We start from the raw sequence: 17,124 nt of genomic DNA, 5'->3' as shown, positions 1-17,124 counted from the left end.
TTGTACGTATGGATTATATAACTGGCTTTCTATGTTGGTAGTGTGAAAGTGGCATGGCCGTGGGAGGGGCGCGGGTGGTGACCGTGGTGTGGTACCTAGAACACCATTTTCTGGTTAGTGTGGTTCTTTAGGATGGAAAAAGCGGGACATGAATTGGAGTTGCGACTGAGGAAAAAAATTATGGTGTGGGATGGAGAAGCGGGAACACAGCTTCACCAATGCGGTACCTATGGGATACTCCACTCGCACTTCCTTCATCCAAGGGTGGTCAAAAACTAGAGGGAGGGTGAATTGGTTTTCTTGGATTTTAATGAGCTAGCACTTTGTTAAATACTTTTTTCACGATTTAAATTATAAATTAGGAAGAGAAGAAATAACTAATATCGAACTCCAAACACATAAAGATTTGAAGATGAACTTGCATAAGAATGAAACAATGCTCTTATTTATGAATGTTTCACTACTAGAAAAAGTGATGTTTTTCTACAACCAAATTGTAGGAAATATGTTGGAAAAATTCAGTTTCTAACAAAAAAGTTGTTGGAAAAACACATGTTTGAAAATCGTTTTCAATTGTTTTCCAACAACTTTTCTTACAAAATTGCTATAAAAACATGTGGTTGTAAACTTCCTACAACTTTCCTACAAAAACTATTCATAATGTTTATTAGATAATATTGTAGCAAAGTTGGAGCTTATTTTTTTGTTGAAAATCTGTTGGAACTAAAAAATGCAGGGGCAACATACCAAAGACTAGTCAACATGATGTTCAAGGATCAGTTGGGCAAGACTATGGAAGTATACATAGACGATATGGTGGTAAAGTCGAAGAAAGCTGAGGATCACCTTAGAGACCTTGAAGAAGCATTCAATATCCTCGACCAATATAACATGAAATTGAATCCGTCAAAATGCCACTTTGGTGTTAAGGCTGGAAAGTTTCTGGGATATATGGTGACTAAAAGAGGAATTGAAGTAAGCCCTGAGCAAATTGAATCCATCCTTAATTTGAAATCTCCTGCAAATGCAAAGGATGTTCAAAGGCTCACGGGAAGAATAGCTGCTCTCAATAGGTTCATCTCAAGATCCTCCGAGAAGTGCAAGGACTTCTATGACATCCTTAGGAAGAATAAGAAGTTTGAATGGACGGAAAAGCATGAGGCTGCGCTTACAGCCTTGAAGGATTACTTATCCTCAGCTCCAGCTCTAATGAAGCCTGTGGATGGAGAATCCTTATATTTGTATTTAGCTGTCTCAGGAAATGCAGTAAGTGCCGTTTTGGTAAAGGATCATGAAGGTGAACAACATCCCGTTTACTATGTAAGTAAGAGTCTTTTAGATGCAGAAGCCAGGTATTCTCATTTAGAAAAGTTAATTCTTGCACTTATTATGGCTTCTACTAAATTGAGACATTACTTTGAGACTCATACTATTATTTTGAGAACTAATTATCTTGTTAAGAATGTCCTTAGAAAGCCTGAGTTGTCAGGTAGAATGGCCAAGTGGGCTGTGAAACTGAGTGCATATGATATTCAGTACGAGCCAAGAACAGCCATCAAGTCACAAGCACTCGCAGACTTTGTGGCTGATTTCAGTAGCGACATGCAGAAAGAAGCTGACTTGGAGGTCCAACAACTAGAAGATACTAAGGATCCTTGGATACTCTTCACTGACGGCGCTTCCAATATAAGAGGACCAGGATTAGGAATCCTACTGAAATCGCCACAGGGGGACATATTACCCCAGTCTATAGCCTGTGAGTTCCAAGCAACGAACAACGAGGCAGAGTATGAAGCTTTGATCGCAGGTTTGCAATTAGCTAAGTGCATGAGGATCAGGTATCTTCAAGTATATATAGATTCATTATTGATTGCTAACCACTTTAATGGCTCGTATGCTGTTAAAGGTGAAAAACTAATCAAATAACTAGATGTTGTGAAGGAATTAGCAAAATCCTTCGAATTGTTTAGTATTATAGAGGTACCAAGGGAAGAAAATGCCGGAGCAGATGCTTTGGCAAATTTAGCCTCATCTCTGAAAATTCCAGAAGACATGAAGATTCCAATCATTCATGTTCTCTCACCAGCAATAGGAGAACAAGAAGTTGGGGAGATAACAACTGACATCATACTTTGGGATCCATCATCCTCAAACAACCAAGGATCTTGGATCCTCCCAATCAAAAAATACATTCAAGATGGAGAAATTCCAGCCACAGAGAATCCGAAGTCTTTCAAACTCAAGGTATCACAATACATTTTATTACATGATGTGTTGTATAGGAAATATCTTGCAGGTCCATACTTGAGGTGCATCGTGGATCCTGAAATTCAAGAGGTGCTCAAAGATTTTCACGAAGGTGATTGTGGTAATCACACTGGAGGTAGAGCTCTGTTTTCTAGGATTTTAAGAACATGATACTTCTGGCCAACAATGAAGAGAGATGCCATGGAATACTCAAAGAAATGTGATGCTTGTCAAAGGCATGCAAACATCCTACATCAACCAGCAGAACCTATGTATCCTATATCCTCATCATGGCCTTTCATGAAGTGGGGAATGGATGTTGTAGGAAAGCTACCAAAGGCACCTGGCGGAAAGGTCTTTATGCTTTCTATGATAGACTACTTCTCTAAATGGATTGAAGCAGAAGCATTCGTGCAAGTCCGAGAAAGGGAAGTTATATCCTTTATTAAACTAAATATTATAACTAGATTTGGTATCCCTTCTAAAATCGTTTGTGACAATGGTTCCCAGTTTATCGGGAAAAGAACCACTAACTTTTATGACAGTTGGGGCATCAAGATGATCACTTCTACACCAGTTCATCCTCAAGCCAATGGTCAAGCGGAATCTAGCAACAAAATCATCATCAACAATTTAAAGAAGAAACTAGGATCCAAGAAGGGAAAATGGGCTGAAGAACTTCCTTACGTTCTTTGGGCAGACAGAACTACACCTAAAAATGCAACAGGCCAAACACCCTTCTCATTGGTGTTTGGATCAGAGGCAGTAATCCCTACAGAGATGGTGGTTCCTACAGCCAGAACGAGCATCCGTGATCCTGAACTCAATGAAGATATTCTCTTTGAAGACTTGGATACTATTGAAGAACTTAGAGACCTAGCCAAAATTAGAATGGCAGCCTATCAACAAAGGGTAGCCGGGGCATACAACAAGAATATAAGGATAAGAAGATTTCAAGAAGGAGATCTAGTCTTGAGGAAAGCCTTCCAAAACACAACTAATCCAGCAGATGGAAAGCTAGCACCCAAATGGGAAGGCCCCTACTTGATTGAGTCAGAAGCTGGAAAGGGGGCATATCACTTGCTAACTATGGAAGGCAACAGGTTACCCAGAACATGGAACGCTATCCATCTCAAAAAGTATTTTTTTATAGTCAGGATTTAGTATCCTTCGAAAATCAAGCATCCATCTAGGATCAAGGATCCTAAAATTGATTTCAATAAGAGGTTCAATGTCTAAGAGGTTGGCCACCTCTCCCTCACGTTTAAGGTACATTGCTATTTTCCTTGGCCTAGCCCACGATTGGATATGACCCCCGATGGTCATATCCTCCAAGGTTTAAAGGTTTTCACCTTTCTTATAAATTAGAGTTTCTACACTCTCGCCTGGAGCGCACGCTATCCAACGTATAGTCCGGGGCAGCGGGACCAGTACACGCTTAGTGGCTGACAATTTCGTTGCTTTCGGCTATATGGAGGATCCTACGATTTATGGTAGACGTACCATACCACCGGTTTATAACGTTTTCACGTTATCTTAAGACAAAGGTTTCTAACATTTTCATGTTAGCTAAGGTTTATAACGTTTTCACGTTATCTCACGTTTGGGCTAAATCCCGGTTTGGGCGAGTCCCCAGTTAACATCCGTATTTGGGCTTGTCCCCAGTTTTGGGCTTGTCCCCAGTTTTTGGGCTTGTCCCCAGTTCACGGGCTTGTCCCCAGATTACACGGGCTTGTCCCCAGTTTATTTTTTGGGCTTGTCCACAGTTTATTGGGTCTAATCCCAAATGATATCATAAGTTATTTGCATCAGGTATCATAAATTAGATTCTGAGGATCACCGAAGGATCAATACTTATGGATTCAAAATCCTTAAATTCAGTTTTATAAGGATTGCAAAAGGATCAATACTTATGGTAACTTAGGTCTAACCAGACCTTACGGTATGATTTCTGTTTATAGATTTACACTTATTTGATTTCAGTTTATATCTTCATAGATATAAGGATTCATTATTCTCAATCTATTTTTATAAGGATTTAAGATCCTGGTTTATTTTTGCAAGGATATTCTATCCTAAAAACTTTTTACTAAAGAATATTTCTCAAAACTTTCAACAAGTCTAAAGCTATATCAGACAAACTTTCAAAATAACAGACAATCAACAGATAGTTAAAAGATACTATTAAACTTACTTGCAATTACCAAAAATCTTAACCCGGATTTCACCATTCAAAAACCAGACCATCCACCCGGATTAATCAGGTGTTACTAGTTGATCATGATTTGCAGGGAGAAGGATATACAGCCGGAAGGAAGTTCCCAATGAAACTCCATTGATATATGACAATTATATCCAGCTTGTCAAATCTCATATATTTTTGCAGGAAGTTTGAATTCAAAGGCAAAATGACAGCTGTGATCTTATCACAACCGCCATTTTAGGGGCAATTGTTAGTGCATAGAAATTTGACACTGTGGATATGTTATCCTGGCATATGTTTTGGATCAGTTATCCTTAGCGTGTGTTCTAGATCCTGTCAGGATCAAGGATCCACAGTACTGATTATTTACTAACGGTTGTTCTCATGTGTGGTCTTATATTTAGCAGGTATAACGGTTAGAAAACTCAGTCTATCCACTAAATTGCAGTCAAGAAGATATTGACGTGTCTGGATTAATTATCCTTCTGAAGAGTTCCAGAGCTATGTTAGGATCATGGATCCTCGGTATTTGCTGCTATTAACGGTTGTATCTTATATGAAGGCTGATATTTAATAAGTGTAACGGCTAAAAGGCTTGGTCTACCACCTATTTCACAGCCTGAGTGATGGAGCACGTGGTCAAAGTGGCTGTTACAAGTATATTCAAGATAAAGGCGGATTTTTAGGAAAAATAGTTAATGGTATTTATTATTAATAACTCCATTGAGTTATTATCTTTGATATATATTGAGATGATGATCAGTTAGGAAACACATGTACTTACACACACACTAGAGCAGAAACAAATACTCTCTCTACATACTAGCATACTTTGTAATCTCGATCATATTCTCCACCACATTTGTAACCACTTTTTGTTTATCAATATAATCGACGGTGATAGTTTTCACCGTCCGAGGGTTTTTTTGTGCCGGAGACCACGATAACCACATACTCATCGACCAAAGGTTACCTTGTTGATCATTGACTAAAGTACTTTGACCAAAGATTATCCTATTAATCCTTGACCAGAGTTATTTTACCAACGATTACCTTGATAAGTTTTGACCGAAGTAAGACTATCTTGGTTAAGGGCTTTTTCCCTCGTGATCAAATCATTGTGTTCACCAAAATTACGCTCATACACTCATCATTCCCGTGTTAGCATTATACCTCACTTAACAGATTTGGATACTTGATCCTTAGCAGATTTTTGTCCAAAACAGTTCTGAATTGAAACCTATAAATAAACTTATTATCTTTTAAAACATATATATATATATATATATATATATATATATATATATATATATATCAAAAACAAGTTATCGGTTTTGTTATGAGCTTGTGGTGATGATGACCATCTATTGTTGCTGGGTTCTGAATTGAAACCCTTGATGGCAGTGGAGTTGTGATGGCAGTTGGCCATTGTGGTTGCCGATTGTGGTATATCATTGACTGGGTAGTTATTGTTCATTGGCGTTTTGTTGGTGGCTTTACACCTAATAAAAATTAAATATAAACATTTTTTACTTTAAATAAAATCGATTTAAAAAATATGTTTTTAATATATTTTAAAATCGATAAAAAAGATTAAAAACAATTTTGTATAAAAGAAAAACGAAGGATTATATTAAGATTTATAAATCAAATCATGAGTTATACATGTAATTTTATTTTGAAAAAGCAAGCTACTATTTTAAAAAATGTTTTACTTTAAGAGTTGAAAGTTGAAATTGCAATTAAAAAAAAGTAAGTTCTTAAAAAGAAGAAAACAAGCTACAACATTTAAAAAAAAGTTTTTATTTTACAAAATTACATGAAATTAAGACAAAAGACAGATTAATTATTTAAGTTTTCTTTATAAAAAAAGTAATAATTAAATAAAAAAAGAAGAAAATGTATGAACCTATGAATGTATATGATATTATAAGGTGAAATATATTTTTATGTTAAAAAAGGACATAATAGGTCCATCTTAATTTTATCCAATATCATCATGAGTGAGAAACAAAAAACTTATCAAGAACAACATTTTAGTAAATATTTTTAATGAATACTATTTTGATAAATAATTATCCCATCAACACTCTTTTAAAAAAAAATCACAAACAAAGCAACAAGAAAATGCTTTACTTGAACATACACATAATAAACTAAAAAGGTTATAATTGTAGCTTTACTTTCTCAACTTAAAACCAAACTTTATTATTACAATTACAACATGCGGTCTAGCTTATTTTACTAGTGTGGCATATGCTTTTATCAATAGGAATGTGCAACGTATACGACCCGGCCTGACCTAGAACGAGAACCGTTTAGCTGGAAATCTCAAACCCGAAACTAGACCAATTACACATAGGTCGTTCCGAATTTCTAAACGGGTTTTATGGGTCAGATTGGCGGTTTTCACTCATTTTGTGGAAATATCATTCAACTTTTGTTTTCTTACCCAAATTCCCAACCCATAATCTTTTAGAAATGATTATTGCATTCTCTGGTATATGTGATTACATCGTTCAACTTTTGTTTTCTTACCAAAGTTCGGACAGAGACTAAAAATTTATTTATGCGGTGATAAGGTATAAAAATGGTTATTTCAACTTTTGTTTTTTTACCCAATTTCAACGAAGCTGCTTAAAGATCAAAATTGTAAGACCAAAACATATAAGTTGAGCCTTACTTTGAAAGATTTGGATTAAATTGCAAATTGTGAATGAATGATCACATTTTGTAGTCAGAGATTTAATATTAATCTACATGGCATATTTGGAATTATAAAAAAAATTGACCATTAAAATGATAGAAGTTACAAATTGACAACACATTAAAGTTTAAAGTTGGCTACGATGTAATCTTCGTGATTAAAGTAACGCAAGGTTACCGATAAGTATTATGTGTCTGGCAAACATAACCTACAAATACCTTGATCAACGTTGGAAATCAGGGCTAAGAATATGAATACAAATTTTGATGTTAACATAGATTGACTCTGTAGAAAACTAGAGGGAGGGTGAATTGGGTTCTTGGATTTTAATGAGCTAGCACTTTGCTAAATACTTTTTTTCACGATTTAAATTATAAATAAGGAAGAGAAGAAATAACTAATATTATCAAACTCCAAACACATAAAGATTTGAAGATGAACTTGCATAAGAATGAAACAATGCTCTTATTTATGAATGTTTACTTGGTATAACCAGCACTTCTTCTAGTCAATATGAAGGATACATGTAACGCGGCATCCGGGGCTTAGCAATTGCCACAAGTGGTTTAGCCAAGTGAATGTCGTCATGATTTTCAATAAGCTCAATAGAACGCTTATTACCCGGTGCTTCCCAGGTAAATCCCTGGATCATCCTTGCTAATAACATTGTAACCATGATTGTGCCTGATGTTATTCCAGGACAACCACGTTTCCCAGTGCTAAACGAGATCAACCTCAGGTTATCATCTGAAAGAACCACTTGTTTTCCTTCACTGCATAGATGTCGATCTGGGTTAAATCGCAATGGATCCACCCACACATTTGCATTCCTTCCCAACCCATATCGACTTAGGATTACATGGCTACCCTTGGGTATAAAATAGCCAGCAACTGTAGTATCCATTATTGAGACATGGGGTGGAAGAAAAGGTGAAAAGGATGCAACCTAAATGCTTCCTTGATGCATGCTTTTATGTAATTGAGTTTTGGTATGTCTTGTTCTTCGACTAGCTTTTGGTGACCTACTATATGCTCCAACTCCTCGACTGCTCTCTTTAGGATCATAGGTTCGTTGATCATTTCAGCCATTGCCCATTCTATCGCGTTAGACGTATTATCAGTTAGGGCCATCATTGGTTCCTAAAAGTGTATAAAACAATGATACTTTATTAGCTTTTAAAATAACAAAATTAACAAGTGCCATAACTCCAAGATAAAATTCATGTAATTAGTTAAATTATTTTTACTGTGACTAAGTGTGTATAACCTTAATAGTATTACTACTAACTAGTACTAGACTACTAGTGTTGATAATATTCAAAATAAAGATAATTATAATAATATTCTTAATTTGATTTGGTATTTAAGAAGGGACAAATAACTAAAAATGTTATTGAAAAAAATATTTGATTTGATAACTTCATAAAAAGTTTTTTAAATCACCCCCTTATAATCATGAAAACATATATAATTGAAATTTACGTAAAGGTTAATTAACGAAACATTATTATCAATATTATCACTCTCCAAGCGTTTCATGTGTATGCAAGAGACTTACAACAATTTGGGCTTTAATCTCCTCGGTTGTAAGCTTAGGATTTTCAAGTGTAATAAGAACATCAAGCATGTCACATTTTTCCTTTCGACCTCCATTGTTCCACATTTGAATTCGTTCATCGACCAGGGGGGTCCTGATACTTCCGAACAATTTCGATCGCGTTCCTCACAATCTTTTCATGGCCATCAAAGTCAGCCTTCCCTCTTAACCATGGGAAGTAATCAGTGATGCTAAACGCGTAAAGATACTCCAGAATAATAAAGAGTGCATCAACATGATCGGTCTCTTCTTCACCTGGCCCTCCATCTTCCGTTCCTCGCCCAAAGAATCTTTTCCCAAACAATATTCATCGTTAGGTTTGCAAAGAAGTGTCGGCTCATCGCACGCACGTTTATTAACGCTCCATCTTCGATAGCATCTTGTTTCTCTATTTGGCTACATATGTACCTAAGCAATTGATCCGCTTCTTCGTCACGTTTCGGTTGGAGCCATTTTTGTATTGATGGTGAAAGCATCTCCCGACTTATAACTCTTCTCATCTTCCTCCATTGATCTCCAAATGGGGACATGCCAGCAATGAGATATCCACCACTTGTCACATAGGCTGAAATGGCATCAGGCCTTGAAATGAATATGTCATCTTGTTTCTTGAGGAAGTCACATGCAATATTCGGGGACGAAACCGCAATGATGTGGGTTGATGGTCCTAGACGGACGCAAAGGATTGGGGTGTCAAACTGGTCCATAAGATTATGGATCCATCTAAAAGTTGGTTTATTTAGGAGTGTTTGGATGGCACATCCGAAAAACGGTAAAGGGGTTGGGCCGGGTGGTAATGGATGTTGGTTTCTTGAAAATTTGTTCTTTAAAAACCAACCAAAAGATAAGAGTAGGAAGACAATGAGGATGATGGTTAAATACATTATTAATAATGTTGAAGATATAGTATGTTGGAATGTAAATTGAAAGACATGTCAAGGAAGGGTTTAAATAAGCCCAAGAAGTTTGGAGTAGCAATACATAAAAATTTGGATAAACATTATCCAAAAGAATGACTATAAATCAAGAATAATTTTATCTTTAAGTACATAAGAATTTTATTACATCTAATCATATTCATTACATGTATTAGTATATCCATTTATTAGTACATAAATTATAAATTATAACTTATCTATATATCTCATCTATATCTATATCTATATTATATATAAAGAATGAGTGTTAGGCACCAGTGTAATTTAATAATTGCATGACAAGGACAAAAAGGGCATTTCATAATTTGGAAAAAAAGTAATTTGTAAATCTCTCGATCCGTTCATAAAGTGTATGGTGCAACTTGATTAGACTTCACCTTTTGTAAAATTACTCTTCCGTCCTTAGGAGATGCACAAGGTTTATTGTCTTTTATTTAATAATAATTATTGTTATTTAATAACTACATCAAGTACATACTAGTAGAAGATCCCGCGCGTTGCGGCGGGAGCGCAACGAAAATTTGGTAGGTAAGTGGCTGGTTTTTCGAAAAACTGTTGGTATTTCGATGAAGCATTTGGTATATATGTTGTAAGTTAGTGGAAAAATCAGTGCGACGTGTCGGCGCACAAGTAACATATTAATTAACACAGAAAGAAATCATATTTAAAAGTGGAAAATGAACGACATGAAGTTGACATTCGAAGTATAAAATCAAATATTAGTTAACGTATTAATTAAATTGCAAGCTAACTGAAATCAAAATCCAACGCCGGTTATTTGTACACTCCATGTAGATTTCCTCGTGTTAAAATAGTGCTATTGCTTTTGTGAGTGAGAGGTTGGCTATTGGTACCGAAGTGCAAATCAAAGTTTTAGCACTACCATAAATCATCGTAACCTAAGTTGCTACTACTAACTACATACGTCGCTAAACATGCTTTGTTTTTTTCACAAAACAAATTCAATAGTGAAGTCATTTTTTGGGAAGTTCGTTTAGTCTTGTCAAGCCTTGACGGGTTTTTAGCTTGTTTAAGGTACTATGCAAGCTTGAGCCGACCTTAAACTCGATTAAGGTTCTTCTCAAAATATATAAAAACGTCATTATTTAACTAAAATTAAAATACAAGCCTAGCCCGACCTGAGCTCGAGCTTAAAAATACAACTCATGAGACGAGCTTAAGCTTTAGGAAAAAAGTTCAAAACGATCCGATCACGAGCTGTCATAAGTTAAAGAGAATCGAGCTCGACACCAATTTTAAGGAATGTTTTTAAGTATGAAGCATGGAATGGTGGCCATGATATACCAGAAGTCATGCATAAATGCATAATTTAATTTATCAACGTGATGTAAGAAAAGTTTTTGAAGCACGAAGCATAAACTTTTGGAGTTTTGAAAATCTCAATCAACGATGGAGAACTAATATTCACCTCTTACCAAACCTTAAAATGTCAATATGCATCATAACAATTAACAATAATGACCAAGCTACACTTGTATCTGAAACATCATATTACTTTCATTGTTTTGAATCATAAAATGATCATAAAGTTCTTGAAAGCTTTGTTAAACTTATCCTTCGCGTGCATACCCATGTTGTCATGTATTTCCTCGATCAATGTCTCAACCCCATTAACATTCCAATAGGGGTTTAAAGCAGCGGCACAAGTAAACACCAGCGATATGTCTTCATATAAAAAGTCAAAACCGAACCCTGACTCCAACTTGCATACAAACAACAATTAAAGAACATGAACTTGCGTCATAACTTATTTTTTCACAAATCCATGATTTTTTTCTCGAGAGTCATCTTGACATATCCGACCAACTGCTACGTTCATTCAACAAAAATCCCAACAATAAACCAATAATTTTATAACTAAACTTTCAAATTATAAACACTCTCAACATGGGCCGCACACCGGACATGTATACATGTGGCGATCACTTTCACATCCTTGTCATTCTATGTGAACAAACAAAATTTAAATTAGATCAAGGTTACCTTCATCAGTATAAAATAAACACTGACATGCACTTTTCTTGTCTCATTAATTTCATTTTACCCATTTGGTAAAACTGGTGCATTATATGAGAGCAGATCAAGCTTACCTTTATCAAGCACTATTTAAATTAGATTAAGCTTACATTTTGCCCATTTGGTAAAACTGGTGCCCTATGCGAGAGTAAAATATATTAGAATATAGACTATTGTTTGTTAGCATTGAGCCCACGGGCCAAGTTAGGTATCTATGGTTTCGTTTCAATATCTATATATTGTAAAACACCACATTCAATAATAATGAATCAGTCATACGGATAACTTGGCCCGTGGGCTCAATACTAACAAACTATAGTCTTTATTCCAATGGATTAAAAGCATAATTCAGTCACCAGTTTAAGTTTAATTCAGTTGCAGTACAACAACATATGCCAACATAATAATAAAAAAAAAACCTGTTGTTTGAAGATATTACAAGTAGGTTTTTTCCTTTCACGCACCTAAAATTAAAAAAAAATGGAATCAAAGTTGAGATTGTTGTTACAAATAAATATATAAGTTAAGTTGGTTAACATAAATATATAATAATCAAAACCATACAAGTGCAACTGAAGCTCTTCCTTGGCTGCAGCACCAACGCTGCTAGCCACCTAATATGCTAACCACCATTCACAATACCTGCAGTGTACGAAACACTTAGATAACACACACACACACACAAACATATAGGGCGTGTTATATTGAAATCATCATATAACATGTAAAACATATCTAGGTACTTTGTTGCAGTTTCATTCTAGATTTGAGCAACTTGGAATCAACACCTAAATATAAATTTTGAAAACTTTTTTAATGAAAAAATATTAAGATTTACAAATGGGTGGGTAAAAGAACACATGTACTATTTTATATACTCGAAATAAAATAAAAAAAAAATACTGCATTTATATAAACCTTCGTCATCAAAAAGCCCTTGGTTGATCGTAAAATTATGTATATCTATCTCCAATTTAGTGAGTTGTTGTACAATCTCTCGTCACATATAACGACAAGAATTCCGTGATGCATGTGCATATAAAAGTCTTATATTTCTGTTAAACAAAAAAATGAAAAGCTAAAGCTTCGTATTTTAAAATGTAACAGAAAAGAAACTCAAAGCCGTTACCGGATCTTTGGACTGCTTGTTGACTTGTTCAATCACATCTTTCATGCCCGCAAACCTTCCATGTATTGCATCCTCGCCAAACTCTTCTCAAAACCAAACAAACGTCCCATCGGTCATTAACATGACAAAAACAAGTCAACTCATACAATATGTTGTCACAAGTTAAAACATATATCAACATGAACAAAAAGAAAATACCTGAATACCTTTGATCTGGATAGACCTTTTAAATTTACTCCTTCAGCATTTTGGTAAGACCTTTTTAAAGCATTAATGGGAATTGTAACAACCGAAGTGTCTGGTGGGAGCAGTATCAAAAAGCATTACAGAGTAATCCATCAGTTGTACTAACCTTATGTCAGGTTTTAATAAAAAAAAGTAAAACTTAAATCCTTGAATACCTTTGATCCTGAGAAAATTATTATATACTGCCTACATTTTACTTGTAAATTCTATAAGCAATACAAATGCTAGTTGTTTTACTAAATTCTAGATTTCTTTTCCCAATGTTCTCCTATTTGCAATATTTTATGCAAGTCATCAACAAAATTGAAATGAAAACCAAATGCATATGTCAAAACAATATATATAAATGGAATTCAAAAGTCGAAAGTAGACATTAAAAGTACACAGAGAAAGTTAGATTTCTATATTTTAAAAATTAAAACATTTAAAAATCGTAATTAACATTGATTGACATCAATTCCAAAGTTTGAAGGGTATAAAGTGGCAAACTTATACACAATAAAGCACACACTCAGTGGATAATGAGAAATCATTAACACATTAACATTTGACAAAAGTCATAACATAAAGCTTCTAATTAAGCTTCAGATGAAGCCACATTGAAGAAGTTTCTTAGTTGTGTTATTCATGGTTTTATTGAATTACAAAAACATGTAGGACTTGATAACGAAAATGAACACATCCCTCATTTGCTCATTTCTGTTCCCGAAGGTTCATTTATATTCATTTGCTGCATTTGTGTTTGTTAGTTTACATTTGTTTAAGTTCACTCGTTTATACATTCATTTGATCTTTTAGGCTCATTACAGTTTAGTCTAGTTATATGAAATTCATAAGGTATATTAAATAGTTTAGTCAAGTTTTATTAATTTTTTAGGCCCAATAGCCTGATTCAAGTTGACTTTCAATTGGTTTCTGGTAAGTTATGTTCGCTTACGTTCGTGAACTATTCGTTTTCAATATTCACGAATGAACATAAGCGAGCACGAACAAGTTCATTTTCTTAGCAAATGAACATGAACAAGAAAACAAAGTTCCTTTAATTGCTCGTTATGATCGTTTTTCGATTAAAGTTAAACGAACGAACACAAACATGCCTCGTGCAGTTCACTTACAAAGCCTACTGGCTAAACCAATTTATAAACAGTCATACCAACAATCAGTAAAGAGAAGACTACCTTTTTATTACGAGAGTAAAGTATCCTAGACATACTACTTCGTATGTTACATATATTAAACATACAACTATTTCATGTTATGTCAATACTATAGTAAAAAAAACTACATTTTTATTACCGCGTGAAATATCCTTGCTTTTCGGCCTGCATTTTTCTTGAAAATATAGACAAGTCAGTAATAGAAGTGACAAAATATGATAAAAATTGGAAATGGCTCAAATGAAACAAATTACATACAACAGTAATCTTACATTTGTATGTTCAAGTTCTAAGTCAGAACAGATATACTCTATTCCTTCTGGGCTATTCACAGAAATAATAATGTATTAACAACCAAAAAGAAAATTAAAAATAAAAAATAAAATCATACGGAATCCAAGGCGTTACTCAAATGGCTCAAAAACAATTTATCGTCTTTGATTATCATGAGTTTCTTGAGAGCCACTGATCGCTTGAAAAACTGCATCATAAATACAATGCCAAAAACATACGGATGGCACTTAATCATACCAGAAGACTGAATTGAATACAAATAGAATAACTTATCAATGCGTTCCATCAGCCACCACACCTACTCTAGAGGAGAAACCAAGGAGTAAAAGCTTAAGGTTCTATCTTTTATCCTTCGGTTGTCAGTTTTGACTATTTTAACGTTTGTGAGTTCGTTTTTAGTTTTTAATCATTCAAACCTTTTGTAATCAGATTTATATGAACATGTTTATCATTTATATCTATTTTATCTACTGTTCATTGATTATGATTGGCTAAACTACTTTATTCTACCTAGGTTTGATGATTATTGTTAGGTTTTGATGAGTTTATTGGATTGTTTGATCAATATGACTTGAATTGCTATTGAAAGTTTGGTTTAATGATGAATTAGGTTGTGCTTAGTGGCTGTGATTTTATTGGTTTTATCTCAAAATCTCATACTTCGATTATTTGAATTGGTTTTGATTGATAGTTGTATGTTCAAGCCTTTACTATGTGTTTAGAGTTTGTTTGTGGTAGGATCAACCGTAGGGTTTTATTGAGATTGTTAGTTGATTGAATTCAGCGGGTTAAGCACCTTCTTAGAGACCGAGAGGTGATAGGAAGTAGAGTCGGCTCATTGCTTATACTTGTTAGGATTAGGATTGCGCGAGAGCGGGTTCGGTTCTTGTCGGGTTTGGGTTCGTGAACGATTAGTTGGTTTAGTTTGAGTTAAACCAAATTGTTCCTCTATCCTTGGTTACGTAGTATTCGTTTCCATTAGGGTCGTTCGTCGGTGAGTCCGAGAGTAGATTCGGAATTAGAACACCTTAGCATTCGTTTCCCGGTTTGTTCATAAAATCAATTAAGTGTAAGTTAGGATTTGTTAGTGAGACCAAGAGGTGATCTAGCTTTCTTGAGCGAATCTTAGTTGTGTCATCTTTATATACCGGTGTCGTGAGATCATTCAATCCATTAGCTTGTTAGACCGTCAATTTGATTCTTACCTAGGTAGACGTTTTCTCCATTGTTAGTCACAGTCGTTAAGCAGTCGTAGTGTTTCAGTTAGTCTCGTTAGGTCTAGTTAATTGATTTAGTCAAAGTAATTTAGGTCAATTAGTTTAATTATTAAAAAACTATTATTCTTATAAAGGTCTTGTCTAGGGTTTAGTGATAATAGGCGTTCTCACGTGTCCTTTTGTTCGATGCTCGGACTTCTTAGGTCTATACTACTTTTAATCGGTACACTTGCCGGTTTGTATGGATTCATTAAGAGTTTTCGTTTTATAAATTTAAAGCTTAGTTGTGAGTTTCATAGAAAGAGCATTCATTAGATACACATCAAGTTTTTGTCACGGCACAAAAAAAGGATTTTAGTTGAATATAAGGAAATAACTTCAAATCTATACTAGATATAATACATCACTTAAGGGTAAATTAAGACGCTTGGATTAACTAACTTACAACATTTAATGCAATATGACAACATTCAAGGGGCAAAAATGTCAATATTTCATTAAATTTCACGTGCATTTGAAATCTTTTAAAAATATTTACAATTTTGAAATTAATACCCAACTAAGCCAAACCATTACCAATAATAGGTTTCCGATATAGTATGTACTTTGATAATAAATTGAGTTTAAAATAAGAATTATTAATCTGCCCATACTTTCATATCATATTAAACACCAACTAATACGTTACTTAAGAGAATCGGAATATGAACGAAAACAACTTTGGTGACATAACTGATAAACCTTATTAGAATAATAGAATGCGAAATCATAACAAGAACAAAGATTACAAAAAATTCATACTGTAAATTTGGCTAAATTAATGTTGTAAAGACGAGTTTACTTGTATTAAATAAAAAATTATTTAACTATATCTAATAAATATTATAAAATATATCTAATACTAAATGAGTAAATAATTAGCATTTTAATATGCACGATGAGCTCCGGTTTCAACCGTGAAACCAAACTGATGAACAGTCTCACACTTTCAAACGAACTTATGAACACCTATAATTTTTTTACATGATTACTAAAGTATATATATATAATTTTTTACATGTTTCCTGCTGCATTGCGTGGGCACTCTTCTAGTTATTATTATTATATATATATATATATATACCGAACATTTTAGGCCGATTGTGATAAAATAGCTGGAAATTATATATATATATATATATACCGAACATTTTAGGCCGATTGTGATAAAATAGCTGGAAATTACAAAGTGACAAATTTTTTTTAATAAAATACTTACTAAACCATAACCTTGTAACCTGGTCTACACGATAACAATATTTTGTATCAATTATGAAGACACAATATTCAGTTTGAATGACACACTAAAAAAT

The 17,124-nt window shown here is 34.2% G+C and overlaps 2 pseudogenes; both read right to left on the bottom strand.

Moving 5' to 3' along the window:
* Window positions 1-7,664: 7,664 nt before the first annotated feature.
* LOC143566157 (tyrosine N-monooxygenase-like) lies at window positions 7,665-9,725 on the bottom strand (annotated as a pseudogene).
* A 2,626-nt stretch (window positions 9,726-12,351) lies between these two features.
* Window positions 12,352-14,432, bottom strand: LOC143566152 (ATPase GET3A-like; annotated as a pseudogene).
* Window positions 14,433-17,124: the final 2,692 nt, after the last annotated feature.

This window comes from Bidens hawaiensis, unplaced genomic scaffold (assembly GCF_021521415.1).
Source record: "Bidens hawaiensis isolate Kalapana, Puna unplaced genomic scaffold, B.hawaiensis_p1.1 tig00022703_1, whole genome shotgun sequence".
In the NCBI taxonomy this organism is placed as follows: Eukaryota; Viridiplantae; Streptophyta; class Magnoliopsida; order Asterales; family Asteraceae; genus Bidens; species Bidens hawaiensis.
Note: the sequence above shows the minus strand (reverse complement) of the source record. Positions and strands in the feature narration are given on the sequence as shown.